The 15627-nt window shown below is 41.9% G+C and overlaps 1 pseudogene; it reads right to left on the minus strand.

Moving 5' to 3' along the window:
* Positions 1-933: 933 nt before the first annotated feature.
* On the minus strand, positions 934-6015 carry LOC102028735 (annotated as a pseudogene).
* Between the last annotated feature and the right edge of the window lie 9612 nt (positions 6016-15627).

Here is a 15627-nt window from a genome sequence, read left to right on the forward strand (position 1 = left end):
AGAGAGAGAGAGAGAGAGAGAGAGAAGCCCTAGGGTGGACAAATCCTAGTAGAATGGATCCTTGCCTACCTCCCTGTCTGTATGTATCATTCATCCTTTTCTGTCCCAGGGTGATTGTTAGAAAGCTTTCTGCCTCAAGAATAAACGGTAGAAAATCAAGGGTTGCAGCTCAGAGTTTGGGAAAATTCACTCCCTGATCTTCACCCTCATTGTACCAAATGCTACAGAGAAAAATAAGCAGGAAAGGAAACTGAATATCTTGCTTGAGTTTTCTTTATACAATTAAAAGGGGACATATTCCTTCTACTTTAGATAATTTTTGCCATTCATTACTCATCTGTGTGACATTAACAGAAGTACTGACAAATGAAAGATTTGTAAAGTGAAAGGACATCATTAATATATATCACTGCTGTAAAATGTGTATACACCAAAGAGAATCTGAGCTGTTTAAGTGTGTCAGTGTTTGTAAAGTGTCCTTCTTTATAATCGTGGTAATTCCCAGCTAGAGAGCTGAAACTGATTTGGGTTTTGCCACGTTTATGTGAATTGTCTATATTTGCTTTCAAAACACCCGCACATTTCCAACATTCTTCAAACAGTGGCTGAGTGTCCATTATATGCTGGACATATGCTGGAGGGGATGGGTAATATAAAGAACAATAGGGCACAGGACTTTTAGAAGGATTCCCTGTTGGGGGGAGATAAGGAGATGTACACACAGAAGAGGCAAGCGCTATAACAAAAGTACATAAAAAGATGGGCAGGATCCATCTTTGTCTTGGAACGTTTTGGAAGTTAGTAGTTTCACATTTCTCTATATCTCTAGCTTTGTTCTGCCTCATTTCCAGAAAGATTTTAGTGCAGTTCATTGAAAATCTAGTATGTACTTTAGTGTGTGTGTGTGTGTGAAAATATTCCTTTTATTGCAACTTAGGAATTTTTGCCCACCTCAACAGACTGCCTGGGATCAGCCACTGCTTCAGGTACTCGAACAGTCGTATTGTCCATCCATTTGGTCAAACAGATTTGGCAGCCCAATCGGGACCTGTCTGTCAGTCCATAAGCCAGATCAAGCATGTCGTTATCCTCATCGGTGATCACAGCTAACTTCTCATACACATGATCTTCGAAGATGAGGTGGCAGGTAGAGCAAGCCAAGGTTCCCTCACAGGCACAAAACCATCAATATCTAGATTATTTTCAACCACAACATCTAGCAGAGAGTCGCCAATTTTTCCTTTGGCTGTTAATTTTTCACCATCTCGGTTTAAAAAGTGGACTGTTATCTTCTGAGCTGCTCCGGGCCGACGTGCTCAGCGGCCGGCTCCCCGCAAGCCCGCCGGCTCCGGCGCGGAGGCGGCCATGGCCCAGGTCCACTAGTATGTACTTTAACTGTATTCATTGTTCTGTTTAAAAAAGCGAAGTCCCTTCCGAGGGAATTGCTACATACACACACATTCTACAGAAGACAAAACCGACTCTCAGCAACTTGCTTATCCAAGTGTTCTGCTAAATCCAAAAACACTCATACCCACCCGGAAAGGATGCCCAAAATTTCATCAACTTGTCTTGCCTGGGCTGGGGGTATAACTCAGTGGTAGAGCACTTGCCTAGCATGCACAAAACCTTGGGTTCAATTCCCACCATCACAAAGAAAAAAATAGTTGTCTGGTTCGTCAGTTTTGCTTTTTTTCTTCCTTTTGAAGTGCTCTCTGACATAGGCTTTCATGGTATCTTGTCATATGGGACAATTCTGTTACATCGTAAGTTATATGGCGTTATATGTTGTGTGAAAGCTATGTGTAATACAATTTAGGGATGAATGTGTTGTTATTATTAGAAAAAAATTTATATTGAACAGATAAGATGAAATTATATGTAGTACCCATAGATTCACTATCAAGAAGATGTGGTAGAAGACAAAGAAGAAAAAGAATGGGAGGGGAGGGAGAAGGGGATGGAGGAGAGAACAGGAAAGCGGGAGAGAAAGAGGAGGAAGAGGTGGAGACTGGGGTTGTAGTTCAGTGGTAGAGTTACCTAGTATGTGTGAGGCCCTAAGTTTGATCCTGAGCACCACAAAATGAATAAATAAACAAATACAAACAAAAGAAGTAGTGACAGCCCTACGGAGTGCTCTATGTGTAACTCACACCTTCTCCCAAAACCCAAGGGGGTCATCTTGCAAGTAGACTCTTTGGGCCCTGTCAACCCATCACATGGCTATGAGGTGGCTGATATTTTCACAGCTATATCATGAGTGGTTCTGAGACAATGAGGCTGCCCCTGCATTCCAAAACTGGGAGATAATAAATACTGATTTTGTTTAAGCCACTACAACTTGGAGGTAATTTTTACATAGTAATTTTTACACAGATAACTAATAAAAGTAGGAAGCAAATAAAAGGAAAACTGGTCCTTCAGCCTGAGATGCAGGTCCGCCATTTATAGAAAGAAGGAAAAATCAAGTAGATCTTTGAACCATCGCAAAATTCCAAGAATGGATTTATCAGGTAGGTGAGGAGATCTTAAACCAAACTACCCATCAGAGGATTCAGCCTTGCCAGAATGGATCTGCCCTACTACCATTGCTGAGCTCAGGCACTGCCTAGGAATAACCCTTGGTTTAGCAGGTTTTATGCTTGTTTGGTCAGCTGGCCTTGTATATTCTAGGCAAGTGCTCTACAACTGAGCTACGCTGCCAGCCCTAGGAGTAACCCTTGGAAAGTGTAGCGTTCATGTGAACAGGGTGAAACATTCAGGAAGCAGTAGTCAATTATGCTCTCTACAGCAAGAGATGAGTGATATATTTCATAACCACCATAGCAGGCCTAGGAGCAGCAACAGCTCAAGAATTATGAGAATGATTAGTGTCCAGAGCTTTGCTGCTAAATAACATTTTCCTGTAAAAGTAAGCAGGGCTCCTCAGAGAAATACCTGATCCCACATGTGGGGCAAGGAAAAACTTGTGTTTCAAAAATAAACAAATAAGTCTACTGCCATACTACCCTGAACTCACCCGATCTTGTGAAAAAGAGACAAATGAAAGTACTTACCCTATTCGAAAGATAGTAAAAGGCTTTACTATTTAAATCCAGAGAAGAGTCTGGAATAGCTTATTGTGACAGAATAAGAAAAGGGCCCAGGGGATGATGGGAACATGTCTGAAGGATGTAGTAGAAGCCAGCCTGAAGGGACTTCTGCTGGAGAACTCAAGAACAAATTCAGGGTCAAAGTTAAAAACAGTAGCAACAGATTAGCACTTGTTGAATAAAATATGGAATTATGAGTCTACATAAATTAATATATCAAAAGTTGTATAAAGGATGCAATATTTATATGATTTTCAAGTAGAAAAAGAGGATGTTTATAGTATAGAAATCTGGCAATTTTCATCCTAATCAAAGGAACAGCAGGGGACATTACCAGGAGTGGGGCAAAATGAATTCATGCCCTGCCTGATAGGATATAATGGGAAGAAAACAATATCACCTCTATAATCCCTCCTCAGTATAACCTGAAACTATTCACAAGGAAACACCCATAAAACACAAATTAAGGGACCAGCTACAAAATAACTGACCTGTTTTCTGTAAGAGCATCAAGGAAAGACTGGGAAATTGTACCAGGCTGCAGAAGAGTGGAGAGACAGACAGTTCAGTGCAGTGTGTGACTGTGAACAGGATCCTGTTGCTAGAAAACTTTATTGAGATACTTGACAAAACTTGACTGGACTCTGAGAATTAGATGGTCATCATGGATTGGTGTTATTTTCTTATTTTGCTGGTTCTGTTATGATTATGTAGGAGAAAGCCCTTATTTGTAGGGAATAATACTAAAAAATATATGGGAGGTTATGGAACCTCAAGTCCTTGCCCTCAAGTGATTGAGGACAAAAAGCTCTTTGTACTGTACTGAAGGGCTGGGAATATAGCTCAGGGGAATTGTGCCTGCCTGGCAAGCATGAGGTCCCGAGTTCGATGCCCAGTACCAAAAAAAAAAAATGACTTTGTACTATACGGAACTTAAAAAAAAACTTTGCTTCAAAATAAAAAAATTAATGCAAGTACTTATGCATTTGAAAGATAAACATGTATAAGCATAAGATTTTATTATTTAAATCCAGAGAGCTCTCTAACATTTTTTAACTTAGTAAGTAACTGCCCTGTTTCTTTTCTCTCCATCCAAGACTGCTACAATTCATTCACAAGACTGACTGGAACCTCAACATCTCAATACCTAATCTCTTTTTTCATCTTTGGCACCAATGAACTGGATTTCCCCACTCGTGGGAGTCACCTGATAACAAATTTCCCAGCTTAAATAGTTTTAAAATTGCACTATAGTAAAACAACATTGTGAACTGTGCCTCAGATTCAAGGTTTTAGTCTAACAATGTGTTCTTTCTCAAAGTGTACATTTTTCTTTCATGCTGTAAAGTTTTTCTTCTTTTGTCCAATTTTTATTTTTTAATTCACACACGTTTGCAGTAAAAGATTACATTCCTCATGTGGAATTGGTACGTGTACATAAGACATCTGAATTCTTTTTTCACCCTTTCCCTTCCCCTCCATAGCCCCCTCAGCTCTTGATCCCTTTCCCTTTTGCAGAAGACCTATCTCTTTGATGCTGTAGTTTTTCTGAAGTTGAACTTTTTGCGTAGTTATGCTTAGACAAAGTCCCGTCTCTGCTTTTCACCCCCAGAAAAATTGCACAGCTTGATGTGTTTTTAGCCTTAATCTGAATTGTAAAACACTGAATTCTTTCAGTTTCCCCACAAAGTGAAAGGAAAGCATATGTCGTTGCTATTTAGAAGCATATGTCTAGATAAATAAAAGGGGGTCCTACACCCTGTTGCCCTAACCCCTAATCTCTCAGCCCTTCTTTACCTAACCAACCCTGAGAATCAAGATAGAAAGAAATACTGTGGTTGGGGAAGGAAAAACTCTTTTTCCTTTTCCACTCTGAGAATCTATGAACCCAATTTTTGCTTTGGTGATAAAGAGGGAAAAAAATCTCATTAAAACTTAAGCAAGTTTAGTAGCTCTCCACAGACAAGCGATTCTCAATGGTTGGGAGAGGGGTGAGAGGTCATTGATGTTGCTGCTTTGTACTGAGGATTAAACCCAGGACCTTCACGCTCAGCTACACCCCTCGCCCTTCCTTCACTTTTTATTTTGAAACAAGGTCTCGCTGAGTTACTAAATTGCCAAGATTGGGCTCAAATTTGTATCCCTCCTGCCTCTGCCTTCCAGAGTGCTAGGATTACAGGTATGTGCCACCATGCCTGGGTAGTAGAAATTTTACACACACCCTCCTGATATTTGGCAATGCCCGGAGACATTTTAGGCTGTCAAAATCAGGGAAGTGGCTACCTGTGGGTAGAAGGCATGGATATTGTTAAACATCCTACAGCATACTGCACATACTGACCCCACAACCAGGAATTCTTCGTGCTGAGACTGAGAAACCCTGCGCAAGATGAACACAGAGAAGAGCAAATGGGAGGAGAAGCTAGACCCCACGAAACACAAACTCAGCATAACCTTTTTTAATTAATAAACAACTAACCAGGAGTGGTGGCACATGCCTGTAATCCCAGCTCTTGGGAGGCTGAGACAGGAAGATTGCCAATTTGAGCCCAGTCTGAGCAACCTAGTGATTTAGTCACACCCTCCCTCAAAATTAAAAATAAAAAACAATAAATGGGCTGGGGTTCAGATCGGTGTGAAGGCCCTTGCCCCCAGTACTGCAAACAGTAACAAAAGTGAAGAAGGGAAAGGATGAGAAAGAGACTATGAACTTCCTCTATGCCAGTCACTTCTGCTTATCTCTAGTAACCCTCACATCAGCTCTGTCTGAGTGTATTACTCCCATTTTACAAAAGAGGAAATTGTGAGGTTAATAATAAAAACCTATGAATATGTATGATGTATTAGGTGCTGTTCTCAGTGGTTTTACACACACATCTGTGTAATCACAAACATGCTGTGAAGTGGACATGCATACCATCATCCTCGTTTTACATATGTGGGTGCTTCTTCACCCTAACCAGCTTTGGTTAATTGTTGAAGGTCCCACAGCCAGGCCATCTGGGCCCAGTCTATGTTCTTCGTAGTTCACACTAATGTTTCTCTTGTATCTCAGCCAAAGTAGAAAATGGCAACTCTGGGCTTAAACGCTAAAGTATAATCAGAAACTCAGTGCTCTGGTCTAATATGCAATATCGTATACCCTCCCCTCTCCCAGGACAGAGCCCAAGGTACTACTGGCTTACAGATGTCTGACTGTGCCTGAGGAAGCCAAAGTAGGCTTCATGTAGGAAGTAGCATCTGAGCTCAACACTTGAAATCTAAGGAGGTCTATACCAGGAGAGTCGGGGAAAGGGACAGCGTGGATCAGAAGTGCCAGAAGAGAACGGGACACATCCCAGTACAGTGAGTAGTTTGCGATGGTTGGAATCTAAACTGTGCAGAGAAAGGACTAACAAGATCCTAGAGGTAAGCAGGAGCCAGATCAAGGAGGAGGGCCTTTGTCCTCTCATCAAAAGAGATTTTAAAGGACCATAAGCAGGGGATGATTTTTTTTTTTTTTTTCCGGTACCTGAAATTGAACTCACGACCTCACGTTTGCCAGGCAAGTGCTGTGCCGCTGAGCTAAATCCCCAGCCCCCAAAGAATCCAGAAGCTGTCCTCTGCGTTTTGTTCCCCCATAAAGAATCCAGAAACTGTCCTCTGCGTTTTGTTCCCCCACCTCGTCCCGGGAATCAAACTCACGACGTCACACTTGCCAGGCAGGCGCTGTGCCGCTGAGCTAAATCCCCAGCCCCAGCAGGGGATGATGTAACTTGATTATCAACAATTAGAGCTGTACTTTGGGGTCTAGATTTTTCTATCCCTCTACTCTCTCTTTTATTTTTTATTTTTTTGAGACAGTGTCTTGCTATGCTACCCAGACTGACTCAAGCAATCCTCCTGCCTCAGCCTGCCTGAGATACTGGGACTACAGGTGTACACAACAATGTGCAGAGATACCTCAGTTCACAAACTTAACTTGTACCATGATTTTGAAAAGATGGCCACATTTGTGTTTGTGTGGGAAAGATGGCTGCTGTCGGGTTTGTCACCCAATGCAGAGTTTGAAACAAAAACAAAATTTTACCAAATGCTTCTGTTGGCAAACCAAATTGTTTGCAAACAAGGTGCCACTGTACCTAGCTCTATTATTCTTTTTAATCCCACTTTACCTGGTTTACCTTTTATGGTGGGGGAGGAGAAGGGAGACTCTAGATTGCCTCTTCCCTGGCAATCCTTCCAAGTGACTCTCAACCCCATTCAAGCAAGCTGACACCCAGGAGTCACTAATGATGATGTAGTGCTGTTGAAAAACAGGAAGCAATATGATGCAATCACAACCAAGACTGCACTTTCTAGATTGATGTGGTTGGACACATTTTGAATGCGACAGTGGACCTATTAGTAATAGTTATACAGTGCTTTATGGTCTGCCAAGCTTTCTCACATGCACACTACTGTTTGATCATCAAAACAAATCAGGGAGGTAGGTATTATCCCATTTCATAGATGTGGAAGCTGAAACTTATAGAGCTGTATAAGTGCAAAGGATGAACACAAGACTCCAGACCTCAAGTCTCGTCCTCCCTGCCACCTTTTTGCCTCACCTTCTTCCTCTTTAACAGTGTTTACTTATATCTTTATTTCCCCCATGCATGGGACACCAAAAGCCAGGAGACTTGATTTTGGTTTGTGTAGGTTTTGCCTCCTCTGGTCCCTTGATAATGCAGCCTGGTGACATCTTCCCAAATATACCCTCTCCACTTTCATGGCTCTAAACTCCTGATGGATCATGAATGTGATTCAGGGATGGTGGCACATGCCTCTAATTCCAGCACTCAGGAAGCTGAGGCAGGAGGATCTTTCTGAATTCGAGTCCAGCCAGGACTACACAGTGAGCTCAAGGTCAGCCTGAACTACAGAGAGAGACCCTGTCTCAGAAAACAAAACAAACAAACAAACATAAATGATTCTTTTCATGGCATATATGATTTTCCAAATCATGACTTCTAACCTAGTGTGGTCAACCATCCTTGTTTGCCAGAAACTGCAGACAGGAGACTTTTGATGCTAAATCTAGGAGAATTGTGGACAAAGTGGGATGGTTGTTACTATTCATCTTATTCTCTAGCTGCTAATCTGCCACTCTCAAACTCCTACTGCTGAGCATCTATGTGTCCTAGAAACTACTGACCTGTCTCAGCCTCCCTGACTTTATGTTATTCCTTGGTTGGAAGCACATAACTCTAACCTCTTTCTCTCAGCTGCTTCCTACATAGTTATTCTAAACTGTGTTTTAAAATGTGTGTATCAAATTCTCCAGGAGACCTTCCTTGACTTCAGTGTCCTTTGTTTTGTGTCCCTCTCAGTGGACAGGGTCTGAGGAGGTTACTGAAGCTGAGATAAGGGACTTAACCCACACTACCCATAGAATAAGTTTGCGGGTTTGCTGACTCCTGTTATAGAAAAATAGTTTTCAGGGCTGATTAGTAAGAGGCATGGGAAGGGTTTTATTGGGAAGAAATTAAAAGGCACACACTCAAAGAAACAGCATGCTGGCCCTCAAGAGAGAAAGAGGAGCTTATTTTCTGGAACTGAGATCATTTAAGCTTTATTTGAGGGGATGGAAATCCCAGGAAAAGGTAGTCTGGCCCCAGAAGGTCTACCTTATCTTAGGATGAGGTTCCTGCTCTGTACTTTCTCAATCAGGCCAATTTATGGACTTTGAGTATTCCTGAGGGATTTTGGGTTTGATGGTTCTGGAAGAAAAGGAACCTAAATTTATCCAAGGAGATGCAGATATGGAGCACCTTAGGTAAATTTGACTGGGCCCCAAAGTAGCAGTCCTCTTAGTACAATTTTTAGTGATGATTTCTTCGTCTCTTTTTTACCCTTTACTCCTTTCTACCTTATCCCACACCACCAGATTTTGATTCCTTATTCTTAAGCGGGGTGCAGAAGGCCCAGCACTCCATCTTCTTGTAACTGCTTCAGGCTGAGGAAGGGTGCTGATCTTGCCTAGCCAGGGGTGAAAAATCTTACCCTGACTGATAAAAGGAAACAAAGAAAGATGGGTTTATTGTTTGATGAACGATCAACTTTTGATGATCTGGAAAAGAGGGCAAGGACATTACAAGTCATTGATGGGTTCACTTCATTTTATGACCTTGTTAAACAAGCCAGGGCCAGAAATTAAAAGTAGGATATTGATGAACAATAACTCCAAAAAAGGAAAATGGTAGAAGTCAATAGCATTTGGCATAAGCCTTTTGTCTTCATTATTAACCTCTATTTATTTTGAGGTGTTTACCCAAATATAACAAGTATAGTTTAAGAGCATACAGACTTCTACCTGTTTCGTTAATAAGAAATGTAATGTCATCCTATTTTCATTATAGCAATGGTGAATTAATACACTGCCGCGGTCCATCCACAGCAGGTCCAGGAGATTCCTGCAGGAGGGAACGACGGGGCGAAGAGACAAACAACACAGACACCAGAGGTCCTTCTGGTGGGACAGGAGAGCAAGTCTCCTCTGACACAGAGAAATGTTTTTTGCTTTATTATATACTTTTGCAATTACCTATGAAACCCTTAGATACAATGAGGTTTCCATTTTAGTTACAGATTCAGACATGGTTGACCAACCGTCTGGCCGCAACCCTAGCAGGAAATCAACTTTTCTAAAGCATACAAAAGGAAATAAAAAAATCAATCACTAGGTGTTCTTGATTAGGTATAATGTTGCACAGAATTGTTCACTTGTCTACTGGACAACAGGATCCACATTTACAATACCTCTGTCTAGAGCCAGTGCAGCACACACAGGGCATTCGCCTAATGTTTTCCCATGCACTGAGGCCCGCATAGCGCTCCCCTCCCATTCTGGTGGGCAAACATTCCCAGACAGGAGGTAGGGGACTGACACAAATCTCTGTGGTGGCTTTTACGTCCCCTTTCAACTCTGAAGGGGTGCCTTTCATCCTGGGCTCTGATTCCTTGGCTACTTTCAGTTCTGATCCTTCAGGTCCCCAACCATCCTTTATCAATAGCACAATGAATATCTTGAAAGTTATGACTAATAGAGAGTAGAGAGAGGCCGCATACTCATCCTATGCAGTCCCTGCTTTGCAGGTACCCACCCCCAGTCCTGACTTTGTCAAGAAACTGGCACTGGAAGGTGTCCGGCAATACACTAAATAAAGACATTGACTTTTTATCATGGGACCATTAAAATTTTTACTATAGTGCTACATTTTCTAGACCCAAAGACCTTTTATGATGACTGGCTCCAGATAATATTAACACATAGTCTGAAGTAAATAACAGAAAGCTTATACCACAAAATCAATAATGACTGGTAGGGGCCAGGTATATAGCTCAGTGGTGCATACGCAAGGTCCTGAGTTCGATTCCCAGTACCAAAACCAAAAAATAATGACTAGTAGCTAGAATATTTACATTGGCATTTTTATTTTATATATAGACATAACTATACAAGAAGCTAAATCTTTATCTGAGAAGTACTTGAAAGTACCCTCAAATAACAATAGAAATACATTGAGAGGCTGAAGGACACATGTTTGGAAGGGCTGGTGGGAGTATAAACTAACAGTGACATTTTGGGGATAGATTTTTAGTTACCTATAATTATTTAAGATGCACCACACACCTTCTGTATCTCTCTGGTATATTTTTGGAAAGATTTAGAGAAAGATAAAAAAGGAGAAAGAAAAGATAGGAACCTATTTAGTTCCCAAGGTCAGACTACCCAAGTAGTCCACCAGTTTTCCCAGGGTCACACTGCATGTGTGGCCTGCCCCTGTTTCTGTCATGACTAGTCTAGATGTCCCTGCCAGTCACACAGAAATCTTTCCTGAGATAGGCAGTGTTGGCCAGTGCAATTGCATCAATAGATCAGAAAGGCAGGAAAAAGGAAGTCATAAACAACGGCTGGGCTTTACTCAAAAAATCACTGGAAAGATATTTATATGTAGGGACCTGTAACATATGCGAGGAACTCACAGGGGGTTGAAAACGTCTGGAGATGTTACTTAGCAAGTACAAATCATATACCATTTTCAATAAGGGTAATAAACTTGAGCCTAGGAATACCAGAATAAGAATACCAGGAGCAAATAAAGTGGAAGGAAGACTCAATCTAGCATTAAAGAAGTGACTCTATGAGGTGCTAAAAAAAATTACCTAGAGGGAAGGATGGACAGGTGGCTCTAGGGCCCCGGAAATCATGGCAGGGTCTCACTATGTAGTTCAGGCTGGACTTGAGCTCACTTTGTAGCCCAGGCTGGCCTCTAGCCTCCCGAGTGCTGGGATTACAGGTGTGCACCACCACTCCTGGCTTGAGAAAACTTTCTGAGTCCCCGACTCCCATCAGTTCTTCTCCACTTTCCAACTCCCTGCTAACTAATACCAGAAAAAGTGAAAAGATTTAAGCTTTCTGACAGGTCAAAGCCTCAGAGTTGGAGAAGAGAAAGGACAGAAAGGGGGCTGAAGTTTTATTGGGGCAGAAAGGAAAAGAGAAAACCAGTGGCCCTCTTCTTAGTTTGAGTCCACAGACTCTACCAGGTCCTAAGGATACCATCAGTTATCACCTGAATGACCACCGGAATCTGCTCAGCTTAGGCCATGTTCACAGCCACTCAGGAGGGGAGCCATGGAATCAGGCAGGCCCAGTTTATCCCCTGTGGCTTTGACAGTGAGATGGGGGTGTGTGTAAAAGAACAGTTTAGAGGATCTTCTTTTATCTAAAGTGTTTAGGACCCAAAGATGCATGTGATGTAAGGAGATTCTTCCCTTGGCTATCACCCCAATGCTGGTTTTCTCCACAGTGCCTCAGGACTAGGTTTCTGTGCCAACTACATGAGAAACCTTGCTCTAGACATTGGGTGGGTCTACCCTTAGATGTGTCTCCCTGGTGAGAAAATTCTAGTTCATCTGACCTGGAACAGGGTATGTTGGCCTGAGGGAGTACCTGATGAAGCTGCTACATTATGTCACAGAGAAGTGATAGTGAAACTTGTAGAGACCAAGAGCCCAAACTGCAGTGCCAAATCCATTTATTTACCAGAAAATGCCAAAATTGCAGTTTAAACCTGAATGCTTTGCTGCTAGGACGACTTGGCTCAAGGGCTGACAGAGAGGGCTCGGCGTGCCCTCTGTGGCGTGTGTGACATAAGTTTGCCACCACTGTCATAGAGGATACCTCTCAACACCTCTTTCCGTTTCCGGTTACAGGGAGCCAGTGCCTCTTGTCACTGGTGCTTTTGTGTAAGCACTTATTTTCTAGGGACTTGGGAGCTGAAAAGGGAAAAACCTAAGGCTGCAGAGGTTTGCAGACAAGTAGAGAGAAAAATGAAGAAAAGAAAAGAAGCTATGTTTCAGAAGGCAAGAGGTTGGGAGAAATGGGAAAGAAACAAATGAAAAGCCTTTGGCTGGACTTAGCAAAGTCGTGGTCCATCCCGTAGCTGGCTTACCAAGAGAAGATGTCACCAAATAGGGTCTGAGGAGGTTCCTAAACTGAGAGAAGTGACCTAACCCACTCTGCCTGTAGAATTGAATTACAGGTTTACTGATTCCATCACAGAAGAAGAATTTTCAGGACTGCAGTAGTTAGTAAGAGACATGAGAAGGATTTAAAGGGTACACACTCAAAAAAAAAAAAAATAGGGCGTCCTCAAGAGAGAGGAGAGGAGCTTATTTGCTGGAATGGGGATCATCTATGCTTCTCTTGAGAAGGTGAAAACTCCCAGAAAAGGTGATCTACCCCCAGAAGGGTGCTAGCCCATTTTACAGGTATGGGAAACCTGTTCCTTTATCTTAGGATCCGGTTCCTGTTCTTAGCTTTCTCAATCAAGCCAATTTATGGACTTTTATTATTCCTGAGGAATTCTGGGTGTAATGGTTCTGGAAGGAAAGAAACCTAAATTTAACCAAGGGAATGCTGATATAGATTGTCTTAGGTAACTCTGGGGCCCAGAAGTTGCAGTGTATAAGTTTTAGATATGATTTCCTTCTCTTCTGTCTACTTATCTTTTATTTCTTCTATCCTACCTTGTTCCCGTCTCATCCCGTACAGGCCTGTGTCCTAGCAAGGGACTTTGTTGCATTTAAATAATTTTTGCTGTATTAGGAACTAAATGTGGTCTATAAAATTTTTATGTTGAAGCAGTAACACCTGATGTCCTGTCTCCAGGAGATGGGGCTTTTAGGAGGCAATGAGGTCATTAGAGGTAGAGCTCTTGTGAAAAGAATTAGTAACCTAATAAGAAGAAACATGAGAGAGGCGGTTTTTCTCTCTACTATGTGAGGATATACAAAAAGACGGTCACTGGCAAACCAGAAAACCATCTTTCACCAGACCCCAGGTCTTCTGGTTCCTTGATTTTGGATTTCCCAGCCTCTAGAACCCCAAGAAATAAGCACATGTTGGTTATTTGAGCCACCCACTTTATGGTATTGTGTTACAGCAGTCCAAACTAAGACTGTCTCTTCCACTATGCCACGCTTCATTGTAAGGCATCTCAGCATCACAATCCCTCGTGGAAATTCTGTCTTACAATAGGCAGGTCATAAAGGGTTTTGAGCAGATCAAATGGTGCTAGGACTCTGTACGAACTGTTCTCAGTTCCCTTCCATAGACTTCTCACTAGACAGATGAGGTTCCCTTCAGAGCACAAGGTCGGAAAAATGTGTATTTCAGGAGTCTATCTAAACAAAAGGGAAAAATAGTCTGTCAGTCTTTCCTAACTACTCCCCAGTGTAACAAAAATAACAACCACCACCACTCTCTACATAGTATACACCCGGACTACACAATGTCTTGCGTACTGGTAGGTTTCAAGCTAACTTTTTACTTTTTTTTTTTGGTACTGGGAGTCGAACTCATGACCTCGCACTTGCCAGACAGATGCTTGCACCACTGAACTATATCCTAGCCCTCAAACTAACTTTAAAAAAGAAAAAAAAAATTAGGCTTTGGGCTTTAAAAACAAAATGAATGTGTGAAAAGTATCGCAATTGCATTTTTTTTTCCCCCCTCTGGTACTGGGAACCGAACTCACGACCTTGCGCTTGCCAGGCAGGCGCTTTTGCCGCTGAGCTAAATCCCCAGCCCCGCAATTGCATTTTTAAGAAAATATTTAGAGTGGTGTATAGATACTATAGGATGCCTGGCTAAAATACATGAGATTCTTACCACCCAAAGTGTGGTTTTTGGATCAGCAGCACAACATGGGCACCCTTTTGAAGTCTGATAGAAGTGCATGTTCTCAGCCACCACTCCAGACCTACAGAATCAGAATGTGCATTTAAACAAGACTTCCAGGTGACACACACGCATATTAACATTTCAGAAGACTCACTCAAAATAAGTAAATAATGGTTTATTATTTCACATAGAAAGAAATCCAAAGATAGATAATTCTGATTAATTATTGTAAAACAATGTAAATCTAAGTGCTTTCCAACTTTTCACTTTGGCATCCTCAGTCCTTTTGTCCACAGGTATAATATTTTGTTGTAACAAAGTGGCTGTCACAGCTCCAAGCATCACATCCTCACAAAACCACTTTTCAAAAGCAGGAAAGGCAATCTATCCTTGTGCTTCCTTTTAATAGAGGAGGAAAGTACTTCCTAAAGGCACCCCAGTAGGCCTCTCTTTATGTCTCATTCACCAGAACAGTGTCACAATCTGTCTTCAAACTAATAACTGGCCACAGGAAACAAGATTGTTATGTCTGCCTAAACTAATCATGGTTCATTCCCTCGAGCTAGGAAAGAGCCAAAGGATGCTTGAATCAAATGGGGTGGGGGACTCCTATCAGCAGGGACCATAATCTCTACTGTATAGGTGCTACATGGGCATGTGATGAGAGAGGAAGTAGCATTACTAAGGGGATACAAAATCAGTAAAGAAGAAGGGAAATGTGGATAATGTTCCCAATCTTGCAAAATACTGAGAATGAATGGAAGCGAGTATCACACGATATATTTGACAAACAACAAATGTATCTAGTGATCACAAAGTGACCTGTATGAAGAGTGAAGTAGTAGAGAAGAGATGAAAGAAAGCTTTCAGGGGCTTAGAGAAATACTCAATAGAAACAATTTGAAATTTTGCCAGAAAAAAGGAGAGTAGAGTGAGAGTTAAAGAGTAGCTCTAAACCGGGCGTGGTGGCACACGCCTGTAATCCCAGCACTTGGGAGCTGAGTTAGGAGGATCATTGTGAGTTTGAGGCCAGTCTGGGCTACAAAGTGAGCTCAAGGCCAGCCTGAACAGCATAGCAAGACCCTGTCTTGCAAAGACAAAAAAAAATAAAAAATAAAAAAGCATAGCTCTAACAAGGGAAAGTTTTCTTTCTGTCCTCCCCTTGCTTAATTCATCCCTTGTTGCAGCTCATACCTGAAAATGTCAAGAGAATCAGTGAAATAAAGAATGAAGGGTTTGCTAGCAAGGAAAGAGAAACGTCTTTGGGGACCTTGACTATCTCAGTGAAAGGACAGGCAAGTTATCTGTAGAGGAGAGAAATGTGGA

This window comes from Chinchilla lanigera, unplaced genomic scaffold (assembly GCF_000276665.1).
Source record: "Chinchilla lanigera isolate Chin_1 unplaced genomic scaffold, ChiLan1.0 scaffold00012, whole genome shotgun sequence".
Taxonomy (NCBI): domain Eukaryota; kingdom Metazoa; phylum Chordata; class Mammalia; order Rodentia; family Chinchillidae; genus Chinchilla; species Chinchilla lanigera.